Source organism: Lates calcarifer, unplaced genomic scaffold (genome assembly GCF_001640805.2).
Source record: "Lates calcarifer isolate ASB-BC8 unplaced genomic scaffold, TLL_Latcal_v3 _unitig_629_quiver_2696, whole genome shotgun sequence".
In the NCBI taxonomy this organism is placed as follows: Eukaryota; Metazoa; Chordata; class Actinopteri; family Centropomidae; genus Lates; species Lates calcarifer.
The window spans coordinates 176-11,880 of NW_026117858.1; the positions used below are offsets into that span (position 1 = coordinate 176).

Below are 11,705 nucleotides of genomic sequence, written 5' to 3' on the forward strand. Positions count from 1 at the left end.
ACTGCAACTGGATGTGATGATATGTGTGTTTTTGGACACCAAGGGCATGTGGGCTAATTCAACTGTACTGAGTGACAGGGGAGATTTGTGTGGATTGCTGTTGGGATGATTTCATGCCTCAAAGAGGTTTAGCACAGACTAATTAAATGAGAGAGCACCTGCTTTGATTGGCCTGAGGTAAACCTATTTACACAGACTGTCAACACAGTAGAGTCTTGGAAGGACATTTGAGTTCACTCTAAATAAAATTTGTTTTTACTGAGATATAATCATTAACTCTCATCCAAAGGAAACATGACCCTGTCTTCTAGTTGATTACCAACAGTTGAATATGTTGCAGGAGTGTTATTGGTGTAATTAACTGTTCCAGCAGCTTTTCCTTGACATTTATCTGCAAAATACTCAAAATAAACAAATAGAGATTGTTTATCTGACCTGTTTTCAACTGGTCTTAGCTTATTTATTTCTCTACAGCCAAACTGGCTCACACCACAATCGCCTGGATTGCCTTAAATGTTGTTTATTGTAGCCTCAAGAGATCAAACAAAAATAGACTCGTTTTCAGGATTATTGTTTTGTCCCACTGCTTTCTTTTGGCCTTCCCTCCAGTGATGAATGAGAATCTCCTTTATTTCAAGTCATCTACTACGTCATCTGGACAGCTGGCCAATCGCAAACATGACAAGATCCCTGCTCGTTGAGATCATCAGATTTAGAGGTAAGCACATACACAGTTGTACAGAGATGAAATGACCTTTTCTGACCTGCAACTTTGTCAGTCTGTGTGGCCTGAGGAGGGAGGGAGGAGGGGCAGTATTTGAAAATAATTCCTCATGGCCTCTTAAAACAGCCTGTTAGAGCGAACCGAATGACAAGGTTGAGTTTTGTGATCCCAGAAACATGTTTCAGCTTTATAGACAAGATAATACATTAAAAAAGAGTTTAGGAACGCCTCAAGACTGTATGACAGGTGATAAAAGATTAAACTTGTACTTCACACACATTCAGTATAACATCACCTACTGACTTTCTCTGGCAGAGGGCATCATAGACCCTGAACTCATTCACCGCATGTGTGTGTGTGTGTGTGTGCATGTGTACGTATACATACACTTGCAAGCACATTTTCACAGTGTATTATGTTTTTATAGGCAAGCTCAAGGCCACAGTGTAACTGAATACTCGTTAAATTTTACACTGGTATACACCTGTTGGTCCAGCTGAGGAGAGAACAACAGTTAATCATTACTGCAGAAGAATGTAATTACGTTTGAAATATGAAACACCTTACACAGATTTAAAGTGTCAGATAGCTGGAACATTCATCCTAAAGTGAACTGTCACTCATCAGCCAGCTGTTAAAATGTACGTGTTGTATTTGTTAAAACAAATTTTACAGGACAGTTGTGTTGCCTGCTTGACCAGCACAGTCACCATTATCAAGTATATACACAGTAAAAATCTGGCCCTCAACAATACCTGCTGAGCCTTTGATAGCCATGGATTTAGCCTTAGTTTTCAATTTGAAATGGACATTTATAGTTGTCAAGCATGTTCAAAATTGGAGGAAATTTATGTTTTCACAGAACCTTTTTGATGATACATACATATATTTCCATGCAAGTAGATAACAGAACAGAGGGCTATGTACAAAATAAATTATGCTGTTGTTGCTCAGAGAGAAACTCTTAATGTGAAGGGTACTTGGTGGCATGTTGGATTTGTTTACAACCATAAATTCATGCTGGTCCTGGAGTCGCTGGTTCTAATCCATCTTCTTGTTGGTACTTAGAGATGTTAGAAGACTGACTGGGAGGATGTGGGTTTGATCTTCATGAGAGTCAGTGAATTTTTGAAGTATAACACCAAAAGTGAAGACTGAAAAGTGCTCAGAGAGAGGCTCCGCGTGTGAAGGGTGCTTGTCGTATGGTTAATTTGTTTGTGGTCATAAAGTCCTGCCGGCCTAGAAGTGGCTGCTTCAAATTCACCCTGAGGATATCAGTTCAATCTTTCTGAGGCTCAGTGAGTTTGAGAGAGAGGTTCCAAGTACAGAGGGTACTTGTGATCAGGCCGGCTCTACAGAAGGGCAAGAGCCCCCCCCCCCAAAAAAATGTCTTGCTCCCTCAAATCAAAATTTTAGAAGTTAAGCAAACACATTTTAATACATTACCCACAAAATTAATATGTCAAAAGTTAACGTAAACTAAACTAAAAAGCTGTCAGTAAATATCCAATCACTGTGACTCGTGGATGTACTATAAGAGGCATTGGAATCACCGTATCCAGTTCTTATAATACATCCATGATCCGAACTTTATCGGTATCCTGCCTTCCCCGTGATAACGCCAATCAGAGGCAGCTGCTAGGCGGTACAGAATCCACTGGCCAATTGGCTTTTTTCTGCCGTTGTTTGGGGGGAGCGCAGAGAGGCGGAGAAACGAAGTCAGAAAACAGATTAAAACCGACATCTGGAACGCCGCTTCGGTTTGTCACTACTGTGAGACAGAAGAAGCCAGGGTGCTAAAACAAGCTTTGGAGCTGCTTTTTGCCGAAAGCAATTGAGGCTGGATGCTAAATACACAAGTTCAAATTTAACTGTTCATAAAAACGTAACGTTAAACCATGGACGTGAACCGATTCAAACGCATCTCATACTAGCCGTTGTTAGCAATACCAGTTGAGAACAACGCTTTTACGCGGTGTTTTGCTCATACAAATGGCGTAGCAACATGTAAACAGATAAAAACTGAACAGTAGTACGTGTATGGCTGACTTAACGTGAAGCTAATAAGACAGAACTGTAAGATTAGCAGAGTGTTCACTGCTATTGACGTGAGTAGCAGCCATCTTTGACTCTTATGTCGGGGCTGGTGGGTTTTGTCCGACTTTCTGGGTTGGAAATCCAACTCCATGGGGTGTTCCAGTTGCCTAGGAACTCAGAAATTCTGACTTCTAAATACAATTGGTACGCACCATAATTTCATTGGTTATGCTAGTTGCAACTGGATGCTGTTTCATGAAGCAGCTTTTCACATGCCGATAATTACCGTCGTATTTTAATATTACGAGATCTTGTGGCACGTCCCACCCCCTAGTGATTAGTAATTTGTTTTGACTTGATGCTTGACTTAGTATAGTTTGGTGTTAAAGGCTTGAAAACTATATTTTGTCTCTGTGCCCCTCAACAATGTATGAGCTGAGATTACAGTTAGAAATCATTAAATCAAATTTAAACTTTTAAAGTCAAATGTATTCTTTCAGATTAAAAAAAAAAAGCTTTTCTCTTTTCGGTCAGTCAAGTTTTATTTGTAATTGTTGAGCCTTTTGTGTTTTCACTATTCTGTTCTCCTGCACTGTGTGGGTTTTAGTGGTAAAACGTTTCCATCACTATTTTGTATTAGTTAATCAGTGTTTCAAATGTTACTTGTGTTCAACTGTACTTGTGTTTTCCAGGTCTACTTGTCCAGCTGCTGCAGTTTGGACAGAGACACCAGCATCACCTACAGACCAACAAGTATGTGTCCAAAACATTGACCTAGTCTGAAAAATATGTGTTGATGAGCTTAATTATTAATGTCAGCGATCGCTTTTGCTTTTTTCATTGTGTTTCACTGGGTAAATCCCAGCTTAAACCTTGGTGTTTAATTAATTTAGTACTGAATATAATAAGAACTGATTAATTGTGTCTATTAAATCAGAAAAAAGCATTAGTTATAATTGCTCAGAGCTCAAGGTGACTTTCAGATGTCTTGTTTTGCTTAATCAACAGTATTTACTATTTATCATATGACAAAAAAAAAAAAATATGTATCAGAATAGTTGTCAGTGTTTTGTCTGTGGACAAATTGACTGTAGCTCTGCTCACCTTCCCCCCAAACAATATCAAACACATCAGAACTAACAAATGCCAAATTTTCTGTCTTGGATTGTTGTTGTTAAGGATCAATTAAATGGGATTGAAATCTTAATTTCAGTTTGATTGTACATGATCAGAAATTCTTAATGATGTGTATGTGCTAGACACACTAGACCACACCATACAAAACAGTATCAGTTCTACCAATAAAACTCACATGAGTGAGTTGTTCATAAGTGTGTTAATTTTAACAGCTGGTCAGAGGTGTTTTTGAAACCATCTTTACAGGATATAATGACGCATGTGTTAATAAGAAGAAATGTGAAAAAATGATTCTGTATGTGACTCTCTGTGACGGAAGAAATGCTCAGACTTTTTACTTAAGTATAATGAACAACAGAAGTTAAAGTCCTTCATTCAAGAATGTACTTAAGTGATAGTGTTTATTATTGTTGTGCAGTTCACAGTAACATAGATGATTGCTTCAGTGATTAGACACACAATTAATAATCATTTTTACTTTTTCCCAAATATTTGTTGTTGGTTCTTCAGAGGTTGATGACAATCAACTGTTCATTTTCTGAAACAGTCCTTTAATGTTTGTTAAATGTTCTGTTTCAGCTGTAATGTTGAATATTTATCTGTATTTTCATGGTTAAACTGTTGATGAGGAATAGGTAGTAGTGTATTGATCATTTTCCTTTGTATGTTTCGCTTTGATTTCTTCCAGGTATCACCACTTTGTCAATGACATCGTCCACAATCGCAGAGACATGGTCCATGATCGGAGAGACATTGTTGAGGATGAGGGAGAGATCGTCCACGATCAGAGACATTGTCCATGATCGCAGAGACCTTGTCAAAGATGAGAGAGACGTTGTCCATGATCAGAGACATTGTCCATGCTTCGTAGAGACCTTGCGATAGAATCGGCGGAGACGGGGGTCACCGATTTGACGGCACTGCCCGCGATCAGGGACATTGTCAATGACCATAGAGACACCGTCTATGATCTCAGAGACATCGTCCACGATCACAAAGACATAGTCCATGATCACAGAGACTTTGTCCATAATCTCAGAGACATTGTCCGCGATCACAGAGACGTAGTCCACGATCACAGAGATATAGTCCAAGATCACAGAGAGTCTTCGTACAATGAAGAAATTCTTTCATACCAAGACAGAGACCTCCAGGTAATTCACAAGCACCTTTACATCAACTGTCCAACACAATAACTGTTCAGTAAGGCATCAAAAATGTTCAAAAAATGTGATAGTATAGTAAGGTGTCAAAAACGGTCAAAAAATGTCAAAAAATGTGATAGTATAGTAAGTCGCAGTATAGTAAGTCTAACTATACTATGACAGTTTTTGGTACCTTACTATACTATGACATTTTTCAACAGTTTTTTGATGCCTTACTATACTATATTTTTCGACATTTTTTGACGTCTCACTATACTATGACATTTTTTGACATTTTTTGATGTCTTACTATACCATGACAGTTTTTGACAGTTTTTGTAGTAATGTTGAATATTTATCTGTGTTTTCATGGTTAAACTGTTGATGAGGAATAGGTAGTAGTGTATTGATCATTTTCCTTTGTATGTTTCGCTTTGATTTCTTCCAGGTATCACCACTTTGTCAATGACATCGTCCACAATCGCAGAGACATGGTCCATGATCGGAGAGACATTGTTGAGGATGAGGGAGACATCGTCCACGATCAGAGACATTGTCCATGATCGCAGAGACCTTGTCAAAGATGAGAGAGACGTTGTCCATGATCAGAGACATTGTCCATGCTTCGTAGAGACCTTGCGATAGAATCGGCGGAGACGGGGGTCACCGATTTGACGGCACTGCCCGCGATCAGGGACATTGTCAATGACCATAGAGACACCGTCTATGATCTCAGAGACATCGTCCACGATCACAAAGACATAGTCCATGATCACAGAGACTTTGTCCATAATCTCAGAGACATTGTCCGCGATCACAGAGACATAGTCCACGATCACAGAGATATAGTCCAAGATCACAGAGAGTCTTCGTACAATGAAGAAATTCTTTCATACCAAGACAGAGACCTCCAGGTAATTCACAAGCACCTTTACATCAACTGTCCAACACAATAACTGTTCAGTAAGGCATCAAAAATGTTCAAAAAATGTGATAGTATAGTAAGGTGTCAAAAACGGTCAAAAAATGTCAAAAAATGTGATAGTATAGTAAGTCGTAGTATAGTAAGTCTAACTATACTATGACAGTTTTTGGTACCTTACTATACTATGACATTTTTCAACAGTTTTTGATCCCTTACTATACTATATTTTTCGACATTTTTTGACGTCTCACTATACTATGACATTTTTTGACATTTTTTGATGTCTTACTATACCATGACAGTTTTTGACAGTTTTTGTAGTAATGTTGAATATTTATCTGTGTTTTCATGGTTAAACTGTTGATGAGGAATAGGTAGTAGTGTATTGATCATTTTCCTTTGTATGTTTCGCTTTGATTTCTTCCAGGTATCACCACTTTGTCAATGACATCGTCCACAATCGCAGAGACATGGTCCATGATCGGAGAGACATTGTTGAGGATGAGGGAGACATCGTCCACGATCAGAGACATTGTCCATGATTGCAGAGACCTTGTCAAAGATGAGAGAGACATTGTCCATGCTTCGTAGAGACCTTGCGATAGAATCGGCGGAGACGGGGGTCACCGATTTGACGGCACTGCCCGCGATCAGGGACATTGTCAATGGCCATAGAGACACCGTCTATGATCTCAGAGACATCGTCCACGATCACAAAGACATAGTCCATGATCACAGAGACTTTGTCCATAATCTCAGAGACATTGTCCGCGATCACAGAGACGTAGTCCACGATCACAGAGATATAGTCCAAGATCACAGAGAGTCTTCGTACAATGAAGAAATTCTTTCATACCAAGACAGAGACCTCCAGGTAATTCACAAGCACCTTTACATCAACTGTCCAACACAATAAATGTTCAGTAAGGCATCAAAAATGTTCAAAAAATGTGATAGTATAGTAAGGTGTCAAAAACTTTAGAAAAATGTCAGAGTATGGTAAGTTATCAAAAAATGTCATTGTATATTAAGGGGTCAAAAACTGTCAAAAAATGTCATAGTATAGTAAGGTGTTAAAAAAATGGCCAAAAAATGTCATAGTATAGTAAGGTATCAAAAAATTTCATAGTATAGTAAGGCATCAAAAACTGTCAAAAAATGTCATAGTACAGTTAGGCATCAAAAGCTGTCAAAAAAATGTCATGTCAAGAAGTTCTTTCATATCAAGACAGAGGCCTCCAGGTAATTCACAAGCACCTTTACATCAACTGTCCAACACAACAACTGTTCAGTAAGGCATCAAAAATGTTCAAAAAATGTGATAGTATAGTAAGGTGTCAAAAACTTTAGAAAAATGTCAGAGGATGGTAGGGCATCAAAAAAAAATGTCATAGTATAGTAAGGCGTCAAAAACTGTCAAAAAACATCAAAAAATATCATAATATAGTAAGGTGTCAAAAACTGCCAAAAAATGTCATAGTATAGTAAGGCATCAAAAAATGTCAGTACAGTTAGGCATCAAAAACCGTCAAAAAAATGTCATAGTATAGTAAGGTGTTAAAAAAACGGCCAAAAAAAGGTCATAGTATAGTAAGGCATCAAAAAATGTCAAAAAAAGGTCATAGTATAGTAAGCCGTCAAAAACTGTCAAAAAATATCATAGTATAGTAAGGCGTTAAAAACTGTCAAAAAATGTCATAGTATAGTAAGGCATCAAAAACTGTCAAAAAATGTCATAGTACAGTTAGGCATCAAAAGCTGTCAAAAAAATGTCATGTCAAGAAGTTCTTTCATACCAAGACAGAGGCCTCCATGTAATTCACAAGCACCTTTACATCAACTGTCCAACGCAACAACTGTTCAGTAAGGCATCAAAAATGTTCAAAAAATGTGATAGTATAGTAAGGTGTCAAAAACTTTAGAAAAATGTCAGAGTATGGTAAGTTATCAAAAAATGTCATTGTATATTAAGGAGTCAAAAACTGTCAAAAAATATCATAGTATAGTAAGGCGTTAAAAACTGTTGAAAAATGTCATGGTATAGTAAGGTATCAAAAAATGTCAAAGTATAGTAAGGCGTCAAAAACTGTCAAAAAATGTCATAGTAAGGTATCAAAAACTGTCAAAAAAATGTCATAGTACAGTAAGGTGTTAAAAAAACTACCAAAAAAAGGTCATAGTATAGTAAGGCATCAAAAAATGTCATAGTATAGTAAGACATCAGAAACTGTTGAAAAAATGTCATAGTATAGTAAGGCATTAAAAACTGTCAAAAAAATATCATAGTATAGTAAGGCGTTAAAAACTGTTGAAAAATGTCATGGTATAGTAAGGTATCAAAAAATGTCAAAGTATAGTAAGGCATCAAAAAATGTCAAAAAAAAGGTCATAGTATAGTAAGGCGTCAAAAAATGTCAAAAAAAAGGTCATAGTATAGTAAGGCTTAAAAAAATGTCAAAAAATGTCATAGTATAGTAAGCCGTCAAAAACTGTCAAAAAATATCATAGTATAGTAAGGCGTTAAAAACTGTCAAAAAATGTCATAGTATAGTAAGGCATCAAAAACTGTCAAAAAATGTCATAGTACAGTTAGGCATCAAAAGCTGTCAAAAAAATGTCATGTCAAGAAGTTCTTTCATACCAAGACAGAGGCCTCCATGTAATTCACAAGCACCTTTACATCAACTGTCCAACGCAACAACTGTTCAGTAAGGCATCAAAAATGTTCAAAAAATGTGATAGTATAGTAAGGTGTCAAAAACTTTAGAAAAATGTCAGAGGATGGTAGGGCATCAAAAAAATGTCATAGTATAGTAAGGCGTCAAAAACTGTCAAAAAAAGGTCATAGTATAGTAAGGCATCAAAAACTGTCAAAAAATGTCATAGTATAGTAAGCCGTCAAAAACTGTCAAAAAATATCATAGTATAGTAAGGTGTTAAAAACTGTCAAAAAATGTCATAGTATAGTAAGGCATCAAAAACTGTCAAAAAATGTCATAGTACAGTTAGGCATCAAAAGCTGTCAAAAAAATGTCATGTCAAGAAGTTCTTTCATACCAAGACAGAGGCCTCCATGTAATTCACAAGCACCTTTACATCAACTGTCCAACGCAACAACTGTTCAGTAAGGCATCAAAAATGTTCAAAAAATGTGATAGTATAGTAAGGTGTCAAAAACTTTAGAAAAATGTCAGAGGATGGTAGGGCATCAAAAAAATGTCATAGTATAGTAAGGCGTCAAAAACTGTCAAAAAACATCAAAAAATATCATAATATAGTAAGGCATCAAAAACTGTCAAAAAATGTCAGTACAGTTAGGCATCAAAAACCGTCAAAAAAATGTCATAGTATAGTAAGGCGTCAAAAACTTGAAAAATGTCATAGTATAGTAAGGCATCAAAAACTGTTGAAAAATGTCATAGTATAGTAAGGCATCAAAAAATGTCATAGTATAGTAAGGCGTCAAAAACGATCAAAAAATATCATAGTAAGGTATCAAAAACTGTTGAAAAATGTCATAGTATAGTAAGGTGTTAAAAAAATGGCCAAAAAATGTCATAGTATAGTAAGGCGTCAAAAACTGTCAAAAAACGTCAAAAAATATCATAATATAGTAAGGTGTCAAAAACTGTCAAAAAATGTCATAGTATAGTAAGGCATCAAAAACTGTCAAAAAATGTCATAGTATAGTAAGGCGTTAAAAACTGTTGAAAAATGTCATGGTATAGTAAGGTATCAAAAAATGTCATAGTATAGTAAGGTGTTAAAAAAACGGCCAAAAAAAGGTCATAGTATAGTAAGGCATCAAAAAATGTCAAAAAAAGGTCATAGTATAGTAAGGCGTCAAAAAATGTCAAAAAAAGGTCATAGTATAGTAAGGCGTCAAAAAATGTCAAAAAATGTCAAAAAATGTCATAGTATAGTAAGCCGTCAAAAACTGTCAAAAAATATCATAGTATAGTAAGGCGTTAAAAACTGTCAAAAAATGTCATAGTACAGTTAGGCATCAAAAGCTGTCAAAAAAATGTCATGTCAAGAAGTTCTTTCATACCAAGACAGAGGCCTCCATGTAATTCACAAGCACCTTTACATCAACTGTCCAACGCAACAACTGTTCAGTAAGGCATCAAAAATGTTCAAAAAATGTGATAGTATAGTAAGGTGTCAAAAACTTTAGAAAAATGTCAGAGGATGGTAGGGCATCAAAAAAATGTCATAGTATAGTAAGGCGTCAAAAACTGTCAAAAAAAGGTCATAGTATAGTAAGGCATCAAAAACTGTCAAAAAATGTCATAGTATAGTAAGGTGTTAAAAAATGTCAAAAAATGTCATAGTATAGTAAGCCGTCAAAAACTGTCAAAAAATATCATAGTATAGTAAGGCGTTAAAAACTGTCAAAAAATGTCATAGTATAGTAAGGCATCAAAAAACTGTCAAAAAATGTCATAGTACAGTTAGGCATCAAAAGCTGTCAAAAAAATGTCATGTCAAGAAGTTCTTTCATACCAAGACAGAGGCCTCCAGGTAATTCACAAGCACCTTTACATCAACTGTCCAACGCAACAACTGTTCAGTAAGGCATCAAAAATGTTCAAAAAATGTGATAGTATAGTAAGGTGTCAAAAACTTTAGAAAAATGTCAGAGGATGGTAGGGCATCAAAAAAATGTCATAGTATAGTAAGGCGTCAAAAACTGTCAAAAAAATGTCATAGTATAATAAGGCATTAAAAACTGTTGAAAAATGTCATGGTATAGTAAGGTATCAAAAAATGTCATAGTATAGTAAGGCGTCAAAAACTGTCAAAAAATGTCATAGTAAGGTATCAAAAACTGCCAAAAAAAGGTCATAGTATAGTAAGGCGTCAAAAACTGTCAAAAAAATATCATAGTATAGTAAGGCATCAAAAACTGTTTAAAAATATCATAGTATAGTAAGGCATCAAAAACTGTCAAAAAATGTCATAGTATAGTAAGGCGTCAAAAACTGTTGAAAAAATATCATAGTATAGTAAGGCGTTAAAAACTGTTGAAAAATGTCATAGTATAGTAAGGTATCAAAAAATGTCATAGTATAGTAAGGCATCAAAAACTGTCAAAAAAATGTCACTGTATAGTAAGGCATCAAAAACTGTTGAAAAATGTCATAGTATAGTAAGGCGTCAAAAACTGTCAAAAAAATATCATAGTATAGTAAGGCGTTAAAAACTGTTGAAAAATGTCATGGTATAGTAAGGTATCAAAAAAAGTCATAGTATAGTAAGGCATCAAAAACTGTTAAAATGTAATAGTATAGTAAGGTGTTAAAAAAATGGCCAAAAAATGTCATAGTATAGTAAGGTATCAAAAAATTTCATAGTATAGTAAGGCATCAAAAACTGTCAAAAAATGTCATAGTACAGTTAGGCATCAAAAGCTGTCAAAAAAATGTCATGTCAAGAAGTTCTTTCATATCAAGACAGAGGCCTCCAGGTAATTCACAAGCACCTTTACATCAACTGTCCAACACAACAACTGTTCAGTAAGGCATCAAAAATGTTCAAAAAATGTGATAGTATAGTAAGGTGTCAAAAACTAGAAAAATGTCAGAGGATGGTAGGGCATCAAAAAAAATGTCATAGTATAGTAAGGCGTCAAAAACTGTCAAAAAACATCAAAAAATATCATAATATAGTAAGGTGTCAAAAACTGCCAAAAAATGTCATAGTATAGTAAGGCATCAAAAACTGTCAAAAAATG

At 35.6% G+C, this 11,705-nt stretch overlaps 1 long non-coding RNA gene across 1 annotated transcript; it reads left to right on the forward strand.

Annotated features, from left to right (window-relative positions):
- The first annotated feature begins 706 nt into the window (after window positions 1-706).
- Window positions 707-6,839, forward strand: LOC127142134 (uncharacterized). Its single transcript, XR_007812634.1, has 5 exons — window positions 707-718; window positions 3,454-3,514; window positions 4,587-5,052; window positions 5,492-5,957; window positions 6,396-6,839. It is a non-coding gene; the product is annotated as an uncharacterized LOC127142134 (long non-coding RNA).
- The last annotated feature ends 4,866 nt before the right edge of the window (window positions 6,840-11,705 follow it).